Source organism: Strix uralensis, chromosome 6, assembly GCF_047716275.1.
Source record: "Strix uralensis isolate ZFMK-TIS-50842 chromosome 6, bStrUra1, whole genome shotgun sequence".
Taxonomy (NCBI): Eukaryota; Metazoa; Chordata; class Aves; order Strigiformes; family Strigidae; genus Strix; species Strix uralensis.
This window is the reverse complement of record NC_133977.1, coordinates 11811320-11832098: the sequence shown is the minus strand read 5'-3', so window position 1 is coordinate 11832098 and position 20779 is coordinate 11811320.

The window sequence follows — 20779 nt, the reverse complement described above, 5'->3', positions numbered from 1 at the left end:
AGAACTGTAGCTTAAATTATCACATCTGACAGTTAAATTGAGATATCCATCAAGCATATAAATGAATACATGAAATACTCATGCGTTATTCACCAGTTTTACCTCGATGATGTTCAGGGCCTCTGGATTATCATCTGCTGTTGTGGCTCTGCAAAGTGCTTTGCAAGGTAGTAAGTGTGATACCCACATTAGGAGGGTGGTTCAGGTAAAGGTAGATGCTTTTATGCTCTCAGAATTGTTCAATCAAATTAAATCTGCAGTTTTTAATGGGGTTTGAAGCATGTCCTGGAACAGGAGTAATTTTGATTTTACAAGGGAAAGAATAGTACAAGAAAGAGAATATGGATCATAAAAATGTGGTCCAAAGTTCAGTGAGTGCAACAGGATTGTTTCCATTTCTACTGATTTCAGCGTGCTCTGGATCAAGCTCAGTGAATTGGTCTCAGACCAAATTTCGACATACTCACAAACACATTTCCTCACACAGAGGAAATTTGGGTCCAACTTTTGCAGCTTTCCTTCCATACAAATGAAGGGAACTTGTTATTACTCTCAGTTATTTCATATCCTCAGTAGTAAACAGGGAAAGTGCTTCACTTCACATTTTGCTTCATGTACTGTTACATTATCTTTGAGGCAGAATTTTTATCATTTTGCTGTTGCACTGAACCTTGCCAAAAGAATCAGCAGAGGAGAGGTAAATGGAAATCACTGTCCCTGTGCTCAGAGTGCCTGCTCTGCAATAACACTGGATCCAGCTGAGGGAACATGAAGAATTTGCACAGACACACCCTTCTCACTGTGCTCTTCCAAGTTCCCAAATCTGCTTTTAAGACAAGCAGCAATATTTGGTACAGAAGTGGGATCAACAGCATTTGTAGTACTGTGAAGAGAGGTGCTATTTTGCAAAGTGACAACAAGCATAAGTAAGTTGACTATGAGCCTAATGAGCAAATGGAGGGATAAGACAGTGATTTCGTGAAGCCCAGTGGGGTCTGTTTATTTGAGTCAGGATCTTTAATGAGCAGCTTGCTGCAGCTATGGTTATTGTCAGCACCTGTATCAGTTGCTGCTTATTGGGATTTCAGTTCAAACTGCTGCAGGAAATTGGATTTGGCTTTAGATTCAGGGTTTAAATTTTGTCTTACATGCTGCAACATTTGTACCACGTTTTCAGATCCTCGGCACTAGCAAGGTGACACTAACATGAGGACTTTTATGAGCTCAAACATGCTTGTAGCTTCCAGACACATAGCAAATAATAGAACAGTTGCCAGATTAGCAGACTCTGTTATATATTTTCTCAAATTAAAAAACCAAAACAACAACAACAACAATATTTAAATGAAAAGCCTCTGTGCTAGAGAGCAGAAAATTTTTAAGCATTTCTGCTTCTGGTCTCTGAATGTGTGAACCAGCTGAATACTTACCTCCTTCTATAAACAAGAATGTGAACATGAACAAAAGCAGGTTTTTTTCTGTTTTCATGAATTTGAAAGAGAGATTCAGAGAGAGCAGCCATGGGGGTTATACACATGTGCAAGCAAATAAAAAAGAGTTTACAACAGAGCTGCCACATCAGGAGTGCCCTGCCTTCAGTACTCCTTTTCCTAATGTTTCCTTCCTTCAAAAACTCTCTCTCTTCTGATTCCAACAATGAACTTTTCCTCTCTTCCAAAATCACCTCTGCCTCTGACTCACTGGCACTCTGCTTCTGATTTTAAGCATGTGAACTATCTGAGGATGGGTGTTCTCTGAGAAGGTATTTCATGAAGTAGGATTATTAAGAAAGTTGGGGGTTAGAGATGGGAGGTACTGTGCATGAGAAAATATGGCATTGGAGTCCTCAGGATCTGTCTTTTATTACAGTTCCTGGAAGAAACGTTGCTTAATCACTGCCTCTCTGTAAATTGTTAGTATAAAATTGCAAGTGGGCCATAAATTTCTAGAGAGGATTTTTAAAAATTCTCTGATTTTCCTGGCTAAAAATACAAGTAGAGTAACATTAAGTTGAGCCAGGTTCAGAGAAAACGGTTCTGAATCAGTTTTATGTCTAATCATCTTTCATAACTTCACTTTGAGAAATACAAATTTTCTTTCTTGGCTGTTGGAAATTAAAACGAATGTCTGACGTTTGATTTGTTGGAGTATCAGAGCACATTTTACTATTTCTGTAAAATAGACTCCTATAATCATGAACGCAACTGTTAACTTCATCTCAGTCTGAAGTATGGAAGCTTGCATACTGTCTTGAAAATGCTGATAAATCCTGCTCCTTCCAGTAAAGGACTCTTCCACACCATCCTCTGGAAGAGGGCCTGTCATTGCTGAGTTGTTTATCTATGGACCAAAATGTGTGTCTCTGATTTTTTTATTTCACAGGAAGACCACTTTATCCAACCAATTATACTATTGCAATTTATATGCCAGTCTGAGCTGTTTGGAATGGGAAGGGAATTAACATATTTGCCTTCTTGGAGAACTGCAGCTAAGTTACAAATAAAATGCTCTTTTCCAAATATTCATAAATGTGCATGCTTTTATCTGTCTCTGCTGAAGGAAGAATAAATAAAGACATCACCCTCAAGTCTTGGACATTTCTTGAGCTCTTATTAAATAATGAGAAAGTTCAAGGTTAACAACCTTATTTCTGAAGTACCTCTTTTCTTTTTCTCCTCTTTTCCTCAAATGTAATGAGAAGACATATTTTAGCAAGGATAATCCACTCCTATTTTAATGCTGCAGAGAAACAGAGGTCTTCCCCTAAGACTCTGATCTTTAACCCCAAGAGTTTTTCTAGGAAGATAGGTTGTCAGTTAAATTATTCCTTTTCACCAGCCATTTATTTATTTTTCCTTATGACCATACTATGTCAGCTTAATGTAACAGATGGATGTATTGTAAAAGCACCACACTCAATGCCTATTTCTAAGAGATTTATGAGAGACCAAAAGAGGCCCACAAGTACAAACAGGTATGAGTGAACGTGGATGAAATGTTGAGATTAGTCCTGATTCAATTTTATCTCCAATACTCTATCATCGGTCTTTTAAGTCTGAGGACTTAGATGTCCCAAAGTCTTCCATATAAGCTTTGGAATGTATCAGTTCCAGCTCTCTGTCTTATGTAAGATGTGCTTTTCTTATTTCTATTGAAATAATGCGATGAGCTTATTGTCTCCAAAGACATCTCTTCTTTCTCTTCACATCTGGCAAAGCAATCTATATCTTTTATCTAAAACCATATCATTGTAAAATGAGATAAAGCAGAACAAAGAAGAATTTTCTGACCTGTGGTGGTCTTCAGATATTGAGCAAAACCAACTATTTTCTCCAATTGGATAAAAGCTTTTTTCCTGCTTTTCTCTATTTGGCAGTTTAGGCACTTGGACTCACAAAGATTTATATTCAATGGAAGTGTCAGTAAGAAGCTGTCAGAATTGGGGGATATTGACATTTTTCAGTCAAACTATGGATAAACCCAGAAAAGATAAAACTGACACAATCCTGTTCACATTGCAGTCAATAGCAGATTTCCTAAGATTTCACCCAGGCGATTTTTAAAAGCATGTGGGTGACCTGGGAGCCCTTATAATGGGGGTTTATGGTGGAAAGACATACAAATACTTTCTGAAGTTTCCAACTTTGACCCAAATTGAAGTATTAACTGGTACAGTACATTGTAATTTTCTCTTCTTGATGTCTGTGCTGTAACTAGGAAACAATTCAAACAACCCACAACACTGGAGATTGAAATCTCTAAGATTATTCAAACAAGGGAGGCAGGATAGCCAACAACTGTAAAAAGTTTTGTGCTTCTTTATTAACACTTCTCACCTGTGAGATGCTCTTTTAAAACTTTGGGAAATTCAGTCTCTTCACTGAATTCCTGCAAACTGTTTAACAGGAGTTGTGTTTTGGGTTCTTCCTTATGATCCAGGCTTCCCTGTTGTGGGGAACTATACACCACACTCCGACTGCAGAGGAGCTTGGACTTAGATGCAATGTGTTTAGAAAATTTTCTTCCTTTGTATTACTGTTATTGAGAACCTAAATCTTGATGGGTAAACTAAATGTTAAATGGTCATTATTTTTTTACTATATGCAGTACTTTATACAGAATACTCAAGAAACAGTCAAAATAAATAAGTATGTGTACATATATATATATTCAGAGCAGACTTCTATCACTGAAGCTTTTCCTTTTCTCTGAAACATCCACTTTTTATGTGTATGGCCAAAATTCATCTATATTGCAGTCAGCAAGGTTGCATTAGTGATTCATCCGTCTTCCTTTGTGTAGCTCCAGTTCTTTACTATTTTATATTGTCTGACCAAAGCATGGAGAGATTTAGTCAGCTAATTAACTCAGAGAAATGAAATAACAAACAGCATATATAACATTCATGAAAAATAAAGATACCAGAAATGTGCAATATACATGTCTTACAGATTTAAGCATATGTTTTGATTTTTACTTTTTTTGAGTAATTCCTCAGTAATAATAGTAATAATACTCCATTTATTTAGGATAAGAGACTGTGGGAAGGGTTTTCTTTGTGCGTAATTAGGACATTTCCAATGACATATTTTTTCATTTATGAGAGAAGAAATTATATTTCTGTCTTATATGTTTGGTTTTTTTAAAGTCCAGATGGTTCACCCTGTGGATTCAGTCTCTGGCTTCCAGAGCTGAGCATAATTTTATGTGCTCTAAATACTACCTGTGGCTTTCTTTTGTAGTGTATTGAAAATAATAACTCTCAAGATCAGTACCTTTCTTTCCACATGCAATTTTGAGCTTGGCTACAAGATAGACGGTTGCATACAAAGGCTTCTTCATATTGTCTTGTGTCTTTTCTTTCAAACCCCACATGTCTTCTGGCTTCACCAGTTTTGTAATCTCTTTCACTACTGAGGAAATATTTTGCCCAGTGTTTGTCTACTGTGTTCCTCATGAGACGTAGGGAGTGCTAAATATTGTTTGCGGCTCAGCTGGGTGCAGTGTCTGTGCTGTGGCTCTAGCACAGGAGGTGGGCTGCGGACCAGAGCAACATGACAGTGATGCCCCTGGCCAGCTCACAGCTGGTGGAGTCTTGCTTAGGGACTAGTATCAGTCACAGGGTTAATCAAGAAAGAGCCAGAAGGATACAGAACAAGGAGCATCCTGCTTGCTCCTATTGTGTAGACCAAGCATGAATACACCTACTATTTACCCACTGTTTATAAACAAAAGTAAATTTTAATACTGTATTGCCTGTTTTTCTCTGTTGAACAATTAGGTGCTGTAATAATCACCTTCGCCATCTTCAGCCAAAGCAAATGTCCAGCAGGAAGAAAATGAGATAATCATTCTTTAGCCAGACACAGATAGAACAATTAAAGGCAATGTTTTCCTGTTGCAAAAATTTGCAAATCCAAATTCCAATACTCTAATTATGTCCAGAGGCTGCAGAGCACCTTTGAATCCCTTGGTGGGAGCAAATCTCTCAGAGGTATAGGTTTCATATATCAAAACCCAAAGGTGAGCCCGCTGCAGCTCTGGCAGAAGTACTAAAACCATGTTGGGTTGGGTTGGGCATGGACATTGGATAGATCAGAATGTGAACCAATGTATATGCACCTCATTTATGAGAGGCTGAATATATTTAAAGAGACAAGAAGGACAACTTTAAGCTGTAAGAATGTAACATAGAGGAGATAGTGCTCTCTTAATCCTGCAAGTAAAAATATTTTTTACAAAGAGGGATGCTTAATAAAATCATTGGAAGCTTAATGAAGGTTGACAGTAAGCGAGTTCCTCTTAAATGTGTATGTATGGTAAATGACATCTCTTCCCTGTCTCTTAATCATAGGAGGTAGTGTCAACCGTTGCCTTGCCTGAGTATTTTACATACCTGGCGCTTAGACACACCATGTTTTGAATGACTTAGTGTATAAATACTAATATTTACATGATGTAGAGGGAGACTAACATCAGACTGAAGCCCTCAAGCTTCGACTAGATGACAACATGAAAGATGGGTGAGGTCATAATAGATCATATGGATCATAATAATATGATTATTCATTTTCAATTCATTTGAATCATGGATATTTGTGTTGGGGCAAACTCTTGCTAAGGGCAGCTCTTTCTCTCTTTTCCCTGTCTGTTTTGCAAACTAATACTTTTATTGAAGTGAAATAGATCTTCCAGTGTAATTATATAGCACTAAATGCAAGCAAGCACAAATGAAGTGAGCCATTTCAATTTTTTGTCAAATTGCAAGTATTATTTTCTTACAAGGGAAAGGAATATTTTAGCAGGATGTCTACAGTGGCTCCAAATCTAAACCAATGGCAGGACTCAAGCAGCTCTAGGGCTGCCAGTGGTAGGTGTGGAAAACTGCTTATCTACCTGTCATCCTTTGGACAACACATAAATGAGAGTGAGATATACGCATAGTGTAAACTACATCTGGAGTCACATCTTCTGTAGAGGAGCAGGAGCTATTCCCACATTGTCATGCATTGTAGCCTTCTTGCTGTTGGTGTGTTTTCATGAAAAATGTGGTTCATAACTGCACCCTCCCAGAAAAAGATAGAGGAGTGTGGGACAGTAGGATTATTCAGATTGGAAGAGACCTCAAATGGTCACCTTCCCCAACCTCCTGCTCAAAGCTCTTGATTTGCCTGCTGCTGCTCACATGAGGCGATCTAGCCTTTCCTCAGTTACCACCCATTTAATTGACCTGCATGTTTGGGGAGCAGTATTAAGTGCTTTCTTCCTGTGTTTGGGCTCCCTATCTCCTACAAAGCAGATTGACTGGGAGGCCCTCCCTTCTCTGCTCACATCTCTATCATCCATCATACTCCTGTGTAAGTGGCAGGCTGAATCTGGCGCTTAGTGAGTTGAACGAACTACTGGATTGGGAGCAGTAGCAAATCCCACCATCCCACTGCAGTTATGAGCTTTTAGTAAATAAATGGGAAACATTTCACATAATTAAATACCATCTTAGGAAACTGGAAAAAAAAAATGCCCTAATTTAGAAAATCATTCAGAATGGCATATAAAACATGCTGCTTAAATGTATTTTGTAGTGATTTTGCAGCAGAAGCACCCATCTGAATACATCCCTGAAAGATCACAGTTAATCAGCATATGATCTTTCAATCTGTCTTTTTTTTTTTTCTTCTAGGGCACATTGTTGCTAACATTACTTTAATAGCTTTACCGTATCCAAACTCCACCTGCCTGCCTCCCTGCCTCCTCAAAATTCCCATTTAACCAGGGTTCTCATTTTATCAATTGCATTTTGTAATAGAAGTCAGTTTTGTGTGTCCCAAGTGGCTAAGCATTTCCATCCTTATATCAAGAATTAAGCATCTTCTGAGAAGGAAGAGAGGTCAAGTGCTGTAATAAACCAGATTCCATCAAGAATGTGAAAAAATGCTGCTCTGACCAAAGCTAAATGGAAGTATAGCTGGTTTGAGATGTGATGTGAAAGCGTAATGAATAAGCTGAAGCTATTTCTAGAGTTTATGTCCACTGTGGTTGATTCCTCCTCATTCTTTCTGACACTGTTATTTACTCTGAATTGCACTGAAAACGCTTATACATATGTGATGTATTCAGACATCCAGGCCCACAGCCAGTTTCAAGCACCATAATTTCACAACACATATCTATGCCTTTTGACTATGTACCTTAAAACCGTAATAAACCCTTGGGAATGAAATCTGAATGAGGAATAAGCATAAGCTAAGTAGGCAGATATTGAATAAGAAAATAGTTTCACTGGACTTCTGGTCCAGAAAGAAAAGTGACTCTGAGAAATCTGTCAGCTTGTCCCTGTAGTTCAATAGGTGAAATGTTTGCCACAGTAGCAGCACTGGAAAATCTCTTACTGATTTCAGCAGAAATGGTATTTTCCACTGAGATTTTCTACTGGATGGCATACCACAATATTTTTTCCATTTTATATATTAAATTACTAGAGGAATAAAATACAGGCTTTAGTATTTAGCAGAAACACAATGCTGTATTTATTAACTTGCTGTAATACTTGGTTTTGGCAATAAATCTGGTAATTTTCTTTTTAATGAAAGATTTAAAAACTTGCCCATTTCCTGTTCCCCAAATATTTGGAATATCCAACTGACTGAGATGAAATAAACTTTTGATATTTATTCTGAACAGAACACATATTATTTGAAGCGAAACTTAATTTTGGTTTTAATTCAATTAAATATATTACTTCAAAAAATATGTATTTTATCCCTTTATTCTCATTTCTCATGGAATAGTGCTGACAATCACCATTAAAATCACGATTACTATTGCATATACAAACTGCAACAGTTGTGGCTGAGGAGAAAACAGGCTTATATCACTAATGCTCACATTATAGGTAGTTGGTAAAAGAAGTTGATATATGGAATTCTCTCTAAATTATAAGTGTCAATTCATCATTAAATTGTGAAGGGGGCATATCAGTTACAAAGAATGATGAGAAATTCCTTGAATTTCTGATAAATTACTTGCAAAACTTTAGTTCCTACTGTTTATTATTAAGACTATTTCTGAAAAAATATTATTTGTCAATCAGTTATTACTCCTAATCTACTTTTCTTGAAGATTGTTACTTCTGTATGGACTGAGAGAAAGTTTGCTCTTTTTTTACAGTTATATAAACTAATAATATAAAGGATATTATCTGTAGCTACAAGTCTTGTCTTTACTATATCATACAACTACAAAATAAAAACAGTCTGAGACATTACTATAATTGCTATCCACCTTAGATTTTCAGAAGTGCTGGAGATGATTGTTGGGTATTACTCTCCAATAATGTGTGGTCCTCTCAAAATAATAATGATCGATATATCAAGAGCTTTTGAAAGTACTCACCAACTTTCTGGTCTGTGTAGTTCTCCACCTACCTGCATTATTAAAAATAAGTATTCGGAAGTTTCCTTTTTTAGAAGACGACATATTTCCTTGCATAGTAAAGAAATTTCCTTGCACTACCTGTGCAAAAGGGAAAAATATTCAGCAGTATGGATAATTCTCTGTATTGTGTGCTGAGTTCCCTGAATCAGGCCAGGTGAAGCTTCAATGCTTTTTTTTTTCTCACTGATTATGGATATCAGTTTCTCAAAATGCTTCATCACTGCTGAAATAAACATTTGCCAGTGAAAAATATTCTCATTTCTTTTCATATCTTCTAGCCAACACAATTTCATCACTATTACTTCTTGCATTTTATGCAAAAAATATTGAATCTTAGGTCTCAGTTTTAACTTTTTTCTTCCTGAACATACTAAATGAAACTCCTCAGGAATAATACTTTCACCTTAATGATGAATCAGTTTATACTGTTATTAGAAAGAATGCCAAGACAGAAGCAATTTGATTTTCATAATATTTCCATTGAAGTGGATAAGGACCTTCTTCAGCTTTTGGTTTTTTGACCATTTGAAAATAGCAAAAATGGAGTTGTAAAAGGTGTATTTTGGGATTTCTGAACAGGATAAAATTTGAAAAGCAAATTTAGTAACATGAATTTTCATCTGTTCTCTGCCAGCATGCTTTCATAACTTGTGTGCTGGTGTCTACTTTAGAGTATATATGTGTTGTTAATTCTAAGTGTGAATAACTATAATAAATCCATATGAAATGGTTTGAGAAAACTAACAACTTTGGAATTTTTTCTCAGGAAAATAGAAAAAAATACTTAATTATCAATTTGTATTATCTTGAATAGGTTTTATTCTGAAAAAAAAAAAAATTTTTTTTGTTTTGGTGGGTTTTTTTTCCCCAAGTCAAGGCTGGTATATGCCAGCAAACTTACCATCTTCCCCCCAGATCTGAGGGCACCCTGGCAGGTCATCCTGTCACTGGGCACAGGTGGAGACCCAAGGCCAGTGCCTTCTCCATGGCCTAGCTTGCCCATGGCAGCCCCACCAACATCCATAGTGACATCATTTTTTGATTTGGTGCACAGATTATTTGATCTGGTGTAAAAATATATAAAATTAAGGCTAAAGCTTTGTTTACACAGTTAAAAAAGCAAGAAGAAAGATAGAGAAATTCTTCAGAATACTCATGGCATTCATTTTTCTAGAAAGCTTCAGAAACTGCATCCATAAGTTTTTTTTTTTTTCTCCTGTTTGTCTTATTCTTGGCCAAAGCCCCTCTTGCCTTGCCTACGATAGTTCCCATACTGCTGCTAAGATGGATGAGTGAGCTGATGTGCATAGTATTAATTCATAGATCTCAAATCATCTCACAAAAGAAATCAGTGTCATTCCAGAAAGGGGTGATGTGGGAAAGTGACTTGTTGAAGGTCATCAACATGAGATCATCATGATGAGTTCAGAAGTTTAAATCCATGTTTTCCATGTTGTGTAAAAGTATAGGAGACACGAGGATTTGATATGTATCCAGGACATCTTAGACAAATACAGAGATCTCACTATGGATTTGCCTTTGCAAAACTGCCATTAAACAGGAAAGTAATATGCATGCTGAAGATGGGTTTACATTGTCTTAGCTCCAAGTTGCTCATGTGGATTATGCTCTGTAAAATAGTGGAAAAAATAATTAAATTAAGGGTCTACAAAATGTAATACTATGTGTAGGTTTGAGAGCCATATGGGAGGTTCTCACCACAGCTGTATGATGTGAGTAAGGGCTTGGGGAGAAAGGCAGAGTATATAGATCACAAGCACTCTCTCTCAATCTGCACATATGTGACTAGTCAGTGTCATGCCTCCTTCTCCCCATTTACTGGTCAGTCCACAGGGGCTTGTGGTCCCAGCCATACACTTACTGCAAAGAAGAGTCTCCCCCAGGGTTGGCTCTCCTTTTGTACCTCTGGAGCTCGAGAAAAGCGAAGGAGAAGGAGCTACAGCAACTGCACGGGCATGTGGGGTGAGAGCAGTAAGGACATGGGCAGCAACTGTCTGTGTGCATGCATCTGTGTTGTGGTAGAAATAAGGACAGGGAAGAGGGGAATGTGCCAGAGCTCTCAGCATGTGTATGTGTGCACACTTCGGACACCAAAATATCTCCCTGAATAAAAGGCTTGCTGCAACATCATGATTTAGATGTTTGTTCTTGGACTGATTCCTGCTGTTATTCTCTGGAAGTTCAATCAGCTTCTCAGAATTTTGTGTAGGCTTCCTTTAAATGTCCAAGTGATGTAATGAAGATGTAAAATAAGCCTTAAATGCAGTTTTTGTGGCACTTAGAAATTTCTGAAATCCCTTTTTAGAGCTTTAAAACTAATCTCTCCGCTGCAAACTCATGCAGGCATGATCTCACCTTTTGGCTTAAAAATCATTTCCTCTTGCCAAAGAGTGTTGCTATTCCTCACCTTTTAAATGCAATTTGATCTTCTCATGCAGCTCTAACAATAAGATTGTTTTGATGGGTTGAAGGCAATTGCTGAAAATAACAACTTGGCACAAGGGAATGTAGAATGACTGATAATTTTGCAGAAGAAAATACAAGTACTTGACTTCTAAGTCTGTAGGGCAGCAAATGTCCTTGCCTAAAGCATATAAGCAAAGCTGAGACTCTCTAGAAGGTTTTTGTTTTCTTTCCCTATTCCTTAATCTTCCGAAGTGCACACTTTTTTTGTCTTTGCTAATAATTTTATCCTCCTAAAAGGATATCATTGTCATCAGAGATTTTCATATGGCAGGCTTGCTTCCAAATATTTGTTAAAGGGGTACAAAAATCCCTTCCAGACCTCCCCCTTGTTTGACTAATGCTTCCCTGCATAGTTGAGAAGAACCCAGGAGCTACAGCAAATGCTGGATCCATTACCATATCCCTAGCTAGTTTAAACCTAACTCACTAGCATCGTTACATGACACTGCAGCTTACAATTCAGATACAAGTCCTTAGCCCTTGGCATGTCACTGTTAGTAAGATCATCTCTTTTAAGGTAAAAAAAGCAGTAAAGAGGCATTGTAAATTATTTAGGGCAGTATCTGTATAACAAAGGAATGTGTGTCACTTAGCAACTGCTACTGACATTGTATTTTATGATCATAGTGTTTCAGTGCTGTGGCTGGTACTTGTCAATTCACTCCTGCTCCAAAAGTAAGTACCTTTGGGCAACTTGGTTTTAGATAAGAAAGTCACATCATTGCAGTGACGAAGACTGCTTAGCTCATCATACCATCACTGGATAGAAGATATAAGGCCATGATAAACACTGAATAATACATCTGAGTTTTGAAGGAAAGTGTGTTGTGATGGAGCTATACACACACTATTTACAAAGATGTGATGGACTAATGTGGTCATGTTCCAAGCAAAGGTAAAAAATCCAGTACAAAACCAGACAAAAATCCTTTTGTTTTTTTCCCAGGAAGGCCTCTCACTTGTTTATCAACAGATATTTCCAATTGAAAGGCATAAATTTGTCTTGATTATATTGATCATATTGATTGTATTTAAACCAACCACTTTGGATATCTCAGTTTCAAGAAATATCACTTTAAAAAGTATAAATCAATTCAAAATTTGCCTCTGCAATCTGGAGCCCAGGATGGCATTTATAATGTTCCAACTTTCAGCCTGCATGACTATTAGCATTAATTGCTTCCTGAGAATACTGCAAACAAAGCATATTAAGATTTCTTTTCTCCTTAGTACAACTCTAACACCATCATTATGGAAAGTTGATATAAATTTTGTTGTTCTATAGGCAGAATTTTAAAACACTTCAATTTGAGCGTCTATTATGGACAATGTTCAGACTGCTAATCATCTTTAATATTCCATGTATGTACAAATAATTTTCCCCATTCTTTTACCAAGTACTATAATGCTTAAAACCAATCTGTAAGATAAAAGGTTGTCATATAACCCTTCCACACGAAAGATGTTAACTATACAAAATTGTGAGGATGTGCTTAAATTTTCATCTAAAATTGTTACATAAAACAGAATCAAAATATTGTCACCCAAGTAAAATATATTTTGCATTACACTGTATAGATACTGCTGAGAAGATAGGAAGAAAATGTCTTTGTTTTATGCAAAAAATAAATGACTATTATAATGCTGTGGCATTTTATATAGATCAGTTTCTGTGATCAAATATGAAATAGAAGATTCATGCAAAATCCCAAGCACTCTACTGTATGATTTAAAAAACAACGAAACTAATGAAAAAGCAGCAATTGAAAATGCTTAGCAGTCTGTCGCATAAGTCAGCCTATGCTCAAAAATCTTCTTAAAGTCTCACTTCCAAGCCCCTCCAAACTGCTAATCCAGTCCTGAAAAATAAATGTCACATCACTATCTAAAACTTCACCCTACCCTGCTAATTCTGCTTCCCAATAAATGGCATCTGCAGCAGGTTTTAAAAGTGAACACGTTTCATAAGAAGGACTGGAGAGAATTCCAAAGTTGAAATTCTTCCTGCAGAAAGACTTGCCAGCATACAGTCCATATGCCAAGAAAACTAGTTAGATATCCTCTGTGGCTGCATTTTTTACGAGGAGATAGATGTGGTCTCACTGGCATGCAGCTTCCAAGCCATTCACATTTTTACATTTTTCAAAAACAATACGCTACACCCGTTATCAAACAGCTAGCCAATACACACTGAAGAGCACTGTGCTCTTAATGTGTGGGTCACAGCTTTCTATATTACCTTGTCTCTAAGTTGATATGAAATTCAGGTTTCTGATGTGTCGTAGTAACAAAGATTATCTATCATAGTTGCTGTGAGAAGCATACCACCTGAAGGAAAATAGTTGCTCTTCACTGGATGATCAAGCACAATTTACAAGCTCCTGAAACTTTCTTTCCCTGTCACTCCCTTCAAATTACTGTCTCATTCAGCAAAATTTGAGATATACCAGCCGTTCTTCCAGATCTACTAATATCCCTTCCATTTTCTCAGTGCCAGTATTATGCTTACTCTACTCCCCATCCAGTTCTTGGTCTGAATGGTGATAGTGAATCAAGGAGGATATTATCAGAAGTTTGTAAATACTCTTCTGCTTCTTTCTTTTCCCTTAAATATCTGTGTACCCATCCATATGGGAGATTAGGTAGAACTTTGTGGCCCAAGACTGACATTCCCTTTAACAGAGAAATTACTTTTTTATCCTCTCTGGGCTCAGCAAGAAATGACTGAAAGCATAGACATTCCTGGCTACTCATATTCAAGTGCACCATACAGGGTCTGAAGTTCAATACTGATGATAAAAACGGTCATTAATAGTACTTCTGTAATCATTGTAATGTTAGATTTTTACAAATTCATTTGTGCCTTTAATAAATTTGAAGGAGTAATTACAGGCACTTTTATATACATGGGTGCTTTAAGAATAAAGCTTCTGAATATTTCGTTCTTGTTCTATTGAATGAAAAGACTAATTAAAGAAACAAGAATTTCTGCTTCCCTTTAAGAAGTATTCAGGACAAAGAACTGTTTCTTGTCCCCAGAATCTATACTTAGCATTTCCATATCCAAATGCATCCCCTGGAATTGCATAGCTGCTATATTGTTTTTCTATTCAGTATGCTGTAAATCACATAATGTTTAGGAGAGAATGAAAATATTAGTAACTATGATTGAGATGTTGTTTTGCAAATTTGGCAAGAGTTTTAATTGTGTATTTCTGTATATCTACTCTAGATGGTACTCTTAAGAAAGTTAACAAAGTAATAAATTGCATGTCTAGAAGCTAAGGGGAGGTGTGGGAAGAACCATCCAGGGAAGAAGGAGCAATAGCAGATAATACTAAATGTAGCCACTTCCCTAAATCCAACTTTCTTGGTGGCTTCTTGTAGAGATTCAGTGATCGAAAAACAAACCTTCTTATTAGGTATTGAACATTGCAGGGAATAATCAAAACGAAACTACTTCAGCATTTCATTAGGAAGGGATGGGTCCATCAGCAGCCAGACAGGTGTCTGCTTTCTTATGATCTGTACTGTCAGAGTTTATGTTGCAAGCCTGGCCACTGTACTGGGTATATAGTATTGCTGAGCAACGAGGAGGCAGAGGCAGCGAGGTGTTTCACAAAAACAGTCCCTAGCTATGTTTCAGAAACGCTTTAAAAATTTTATTAATTTTCCTAAAATTAAAACAGATCTACTGGGGCAGGTCTCTGGAGGTGTTTTAATCCATCCCTCTAACTTCTGAGAACCACATTTTGCCATGTTAAATTTGTTTGATAGGTTAAGGGTAGAGATTGATTGGTCAGTCTACCTATCTACCTATTCATTTATTTTATCAATCTAAATTTTCTACTGACTGGACTGAAGTGGACTTTTGCAAGTGCTCTCAGTGAGAATGAATATTTCAAATAATTTGTAATATTTTGTTGCTGGCTGAAGGTCTGGTTGTCATACATTCCCCATGGAGTATGTTTGCATTTTCCAAGAATTTCTGTAGCATCCAAATTTATTTTGCATTCCGAGATGTGTCCAACAACATTAATTAGTGTTAACAGGTTACAAACAAGCCCCTCCATTTATATATGAAAACGTGAACAGCACTTTTGGAGAAGCAAAGCATTGTTTTTGTATTCTGTTGTGTTATCCTATAGTGCTGATTTGCATATCAGGGCTGCAAGTTGAGATGCAGTTCCAGTGGCAGTGGTGTGGGAAGACAACCCTCTTGGGATTAGTGAGGCATGAATGGTTCAGAAACAATGCAATTAGTAACCAGTTTTGAAACAAATCTTCTGGAAGTTAAATCCCAAGCACAAATTTGGTACCAACAGTGAATATACAAGGGAAAAAATGAGTAAATAAAGGGCATGGTGTTTCCTATAGACAAATATTGGGAAAAGAGGACCCTCTGAATTTTTTTTAGAATTGTTAGATCCCTATCTGCACATAAGTTAGCTCAAACTGATAGACATGAATTCAGGACAGGGTGTTATCAATCCAATTTTGAGAAGGCTTTAATAATATTTGGACATTGTTTTGACAGGGGAAGTTAGAGTGGGTCCTTTCTAGTTTTGGGAGTGATTGAAATAACAGTTTCCCATGAAGCACAAAGTATACCTAAAGCCACTTTAGAAGTAAGCAATTCTGAATTCTGAACATAAAATATTCTTTATTAAAACAAAAGTCAGTGGCAAATCCAGTTGGGCCTGGTGGTTTTCCAGCTTTCACTTCTGTGACTGTTGTATTAAATTTTTTGCCTTCCAAGGACTTCTTTCTCTAAAAAAAGGAAATAAATTTGCAAACATCTGCACTGATTCAGATGAGTGTGGCATAAAACTTCTGAAGTCAGTCATTGATTGTCAACTGCAGTGTTATTCCTACCCAATATAGCAATCACTTTTATGTAGTAGTTTTTCTGGATAAACACCCAAAACATTGACTTGCCAGGCCACACTCCCCCAAAAACTCTTTGAAGAAAACTAGGTGAATTTTGGTCTCTGCTTTTGTATCTTATTGATTTTAGACTTGCATTAATAAAGATCCATAGTTCCTACAAGGAAAAGACCAGTGTATATCATAATCAAACGCTTTGATTTCTTTAGCATTTTACCACTCTCATGTAATAAAAAGATATAAGCAAAAGGATACCCACACGTAAAAAAATGCATTACTTGCCTACAAAATATCAAAGAAAGGTCTGTCAAAGCACTAATTAATAAAACCTCTGAAATTCCAGGTGTATGCTACAAATGCAGAGATTGAGGGTATGTTAGGTTACTAAGGGGGAACAAACAGGGTACGTCTAATGGGCCAAACCTCACTGCAGAACAAGATCTTTGAAAGTAAATTTCACTCATGAAAAAGTCATTACTGCTTTTAGTTAATTCTTGATGTACTACAAAGTAGTTTGGACCACAGTAGACAGACTGCATTGCAGGAAAGGAATTGATTCTTAGCTGTAGGCTACACACCTTCAAATAAGAGGTAGGCTCAGACCTGCCATAGTAGACAGGCTTTTGTGTCTCATGTGAATTCAACAGGGGAAGTCGAGCTGTCTTTTCAGTTACATCACCTGCATGGGAGAATGCCACGTGGCATCCAGATTTGCAAAAAAGGTGCAAGTAAATTAGGTCATCCACAATTACTGGAAAACAGGAGCTTATCAGATCCAGCCTCAGTGAGTTGGACTTACCATCCTGAAGTGACTTCATATCTGGAAGCACTTATCCTATAGGTTCCTATGGTTGGTGGGTTTTTGTCTCTTTTTTGTTTAAACAAGAGTCCTAGTCCCCTTGCCTGGGCCTGATAAATGCCTGTGCCCTAGCTTCACCCCCAGGTGCTTTGCAACATCTGTCTCCCTCACACCTAACTCCTGAAGCATGGCCACTTCAACCATCTAAACGCTGATCAATTTTTTTCTTCCACTTAATTGGATTATTTAGAGTCTTTCCATTCCAGAAGGCATACTGAATTGTTGCGATCATTGATCACTAACAAAGGTATAGACCACACACAGTTACTTAGCACTGAGCTAGAAGCCAACATTATTCAAGGTGGGTTTTTCAATGAGAAAACTGAGTGGGTGCCTGGAGCCGTAACATGGAAGGGGCAGCGTTTCCAGAGCTCTGCCGGACAGCAGTGCTGCACTGGCTGGCTGAGCTACGCCAATGTAAGGATGTGGTCAGCAAATCATACGCTGCCCAGAGCAATGGCAGGTGTAACTTCTGCTTCTGCTCTGCTCCCTGGCCTTGCTGAACAGTAGGTTTTGACAATTTCACACATTTAAGAACTGTGATTCTTGCTCTTCCCAATTTCACAGCTACTGAGATGCTTCACTCCTTGTAGAGTATTTGGAGTATAGAAGAGGACTGGGAAAAACATTACTGAGATAAGAGAAGGGAAAGAAAAGTTGAACATTACTTACTGTGGGGAAAAAGGGATGATAACAAAAGTAGACAGTTGACACCTGTAATTCTTAAGACTGCTTCAGATGTACAAGCAAGTCACATTCAGCTTTCAGTCCCAGCAACTTGTAACATGCTCAGAATTGAGCTTACACAGAAAAAAAAAAAAAGGAAAAAAATTATATCCAAAATCTCAATATAAATGTAAATACTAATCCCAGAGAAAGGGTACATAATCGTGACCATTGAGCACTGTCCCCGCTTAGTCCATTGATACAACCAGTCTGGTCAGAATCAGGCTGCTCCACTAGACATGGCCAAGTCATGGGTGAAGCAGCAATATATCACAGAGTATATAATAAATCCATTAACACAGAGGGCTTGGAGGAAGTACGTATTGGGTTACTCACAGGAAGTGAGGGAACTCCAAGTCCCCTTTCCACTCCAGAGATCCAGCTGGAGAACATGATCAGGTGAAAACAATTCCAGTATATGTGCTGCAAGCTTACCAACAGAATGCCTTTTACATGTCTTACTACAGGACAAGAGGCAGCATCTTCAAAAACTTGGAAGTCTTTCAAACAGCACTGAAAAGAAACAAGCCACTGTGGCAATATCAGAGCTAGCCATTGTAAAGCTTAATCCAAACAATATTCATTCAGAACAGGAAAGAGCTAAGTCTATTAGGAGACTGTTAGTGATTTATTTGCTTTTTTTAGAGAGTCATGTAGTGGGTAAAGGCAGCTAATCTTGTTGGACTCCATTAAGGAAGTCTCTTCAGGCTTCAGACAGCCATGCATCCCCCACCTGGCCTTCACAAAGCAACATGGCTGGAAATTTCTTGTAATGTTCAACACCTATTTGCATAGGCATGGAAGCAGACTTGCATTAGTAATACCTCTATTAAGGGCCTAAAAAATCCTGATCACGTCATTAGACAATTTTTTCTGCATCGCAAATATTTTCTGACCACCTCCTTTATTTCTGTCACATCCATGATGGTTTTAATAACAGTTTTATAGTACAGCTGAAGTCAGAGTAAGAAGACTTATTTTTTGACTTTTTTTTTTCTGAAAGAGAAGGAAGAGTTTTAAATATATCTAATAGTATCTGACTTCCAGAGATATTACTCTTAAACCTTCAGGGTTTAAGATACAGAAAGGAAACTGGAAAGATCATAGGCAGGATTTGCATAGGAAAGGTAGTGAAGTATGGATTAATTTTGTCATCTATTTAAGGAGACCTAGAATGATAATTCTGTACTTCTCACAACCCAGGATTTCAATTGAAAGTGTTTTCTATATCCAAAAAACAGCACCATCAAACTAGTAATTAGAAGCAATGGAGTTGCAGGACAGGTGTGCCCACTCCGATCAAGGTCCTTTGAGGTTCTAGGGAAAAGCTTGTTTTTTGAGAGTTATGGGCTTTTCTGAGTTTGTTTTTCCAGCCCAGAGAAAGTTGGGTTTAGATTGTGAAAATCCACTGTGAGATTCTGAAGGGGAGGATGCCTGCATGCCAACAAGTACGTTTCCACCTCTGAAAGATAAAAGCAGGGCTCTTTCATTGGACGAGTCGCTCTAACATGCAAACTCACTTAAGAATGAGAGCTGATTTCTGTCACCTGTTCATGACACTGCATTTTTGTTGCTGACATTGATCCAGGTCTGAACATTTATGGGAATCTAGCAACAGATTCTCATAATTTATTGGAACATGGCTCTTCAACAGTGTAAAAAATCCCATTGACCTTTCCTAATAATAAAAAAAATGATTAAAACTTATCAATTAGATGTCAGTAAGAAATCAACATTCACTGATAGTTATGGTGCAGTGGTTTGTCTTTTTTTAAAATGACATCAGTTTTCTATTTGTAGCTTTTAATCAGATCCCACTTAACCTGTATTTTATTCCACCAACTTTTCAGTGAAATCCAGACATCCCAACAGTATTTGGGATCCAGCAGTGCATAAGCAGCCTCACAGGTATGTAGTTCCCCTTAAAATCTGGATGAACAAAAAAATTAGTTTGGCAGCATTTAAGCAATGCATTCAAGAAGTCCTTTGAAATGGGAATTCCAGTATAATTCAGCATGATTGTAAATGCTCTAAAACGTGTAAGCCTAAACGGCAAAGGGAATTGTATACTGTACTTAGTGATAAATGTTCCGTGCAATATACTGGTTTTAGCTGCCCCACTTACCCAATGCTCAGTGGAATTAAGTAGTTAAATTTATGTGCATAGTACTGAAACTGTAATGCTGAGTGTCAGCCTCAGACCTGTTTTTCTCCTAAAGCATAATAAAAATACCAGTGGAAAAACTGTCCCAAACCTCAGTCTGGTAAAAGGACTGCAAGTCAAGCAGAAAATGTAAAACATCTCTGGTTTTCCTGACCAACCTGTCACAACCCAATCTGTTGTGACAGCACAGGAGGCACAGCCTGAAAGCACGTTGGGGAAGGGGTCACGGCTTAGGGCCCTCTCTTTTTGACAGAGGTGAAAATCTAGGCACAGAGTGCCTGCCTGCCTGTGCTAACAAGGTGGCTTTTTTTGCAAGCCATCAAAGACAGAGGTGGGACACGGAGGGTTTTGTGTCTCCTGGGAGATCCCGAGTTGGCCACTGTCCATCTTTCTGGTCTGGAAGTTCTCTTAATTTCCCATTAAAGCTCTGGATGTACTTGTTTGTCCTTAGTGTGAAAAGGACACTACTAACTGTAGAGTACAGCTCTCCCTCAGTTCTCAGTTTACTATTTCTGAAGCCATAGTGTAGCTGCTTATGACCACTGGTGGCAAGGAGAAAGTAAAGAAGGTTGTGTAACTGCCCATTTCTACATGGAAGTCTGAGCAGCTAGGCACTCACAGGACAGCAGTAGCTGACCTTACCTTCCCCAGCCATAGCATGGAAATTTGATGTATGACCTGAGTGAGCATTGGAGGGAGCCAGTCTGCAGGTGATGCATGGG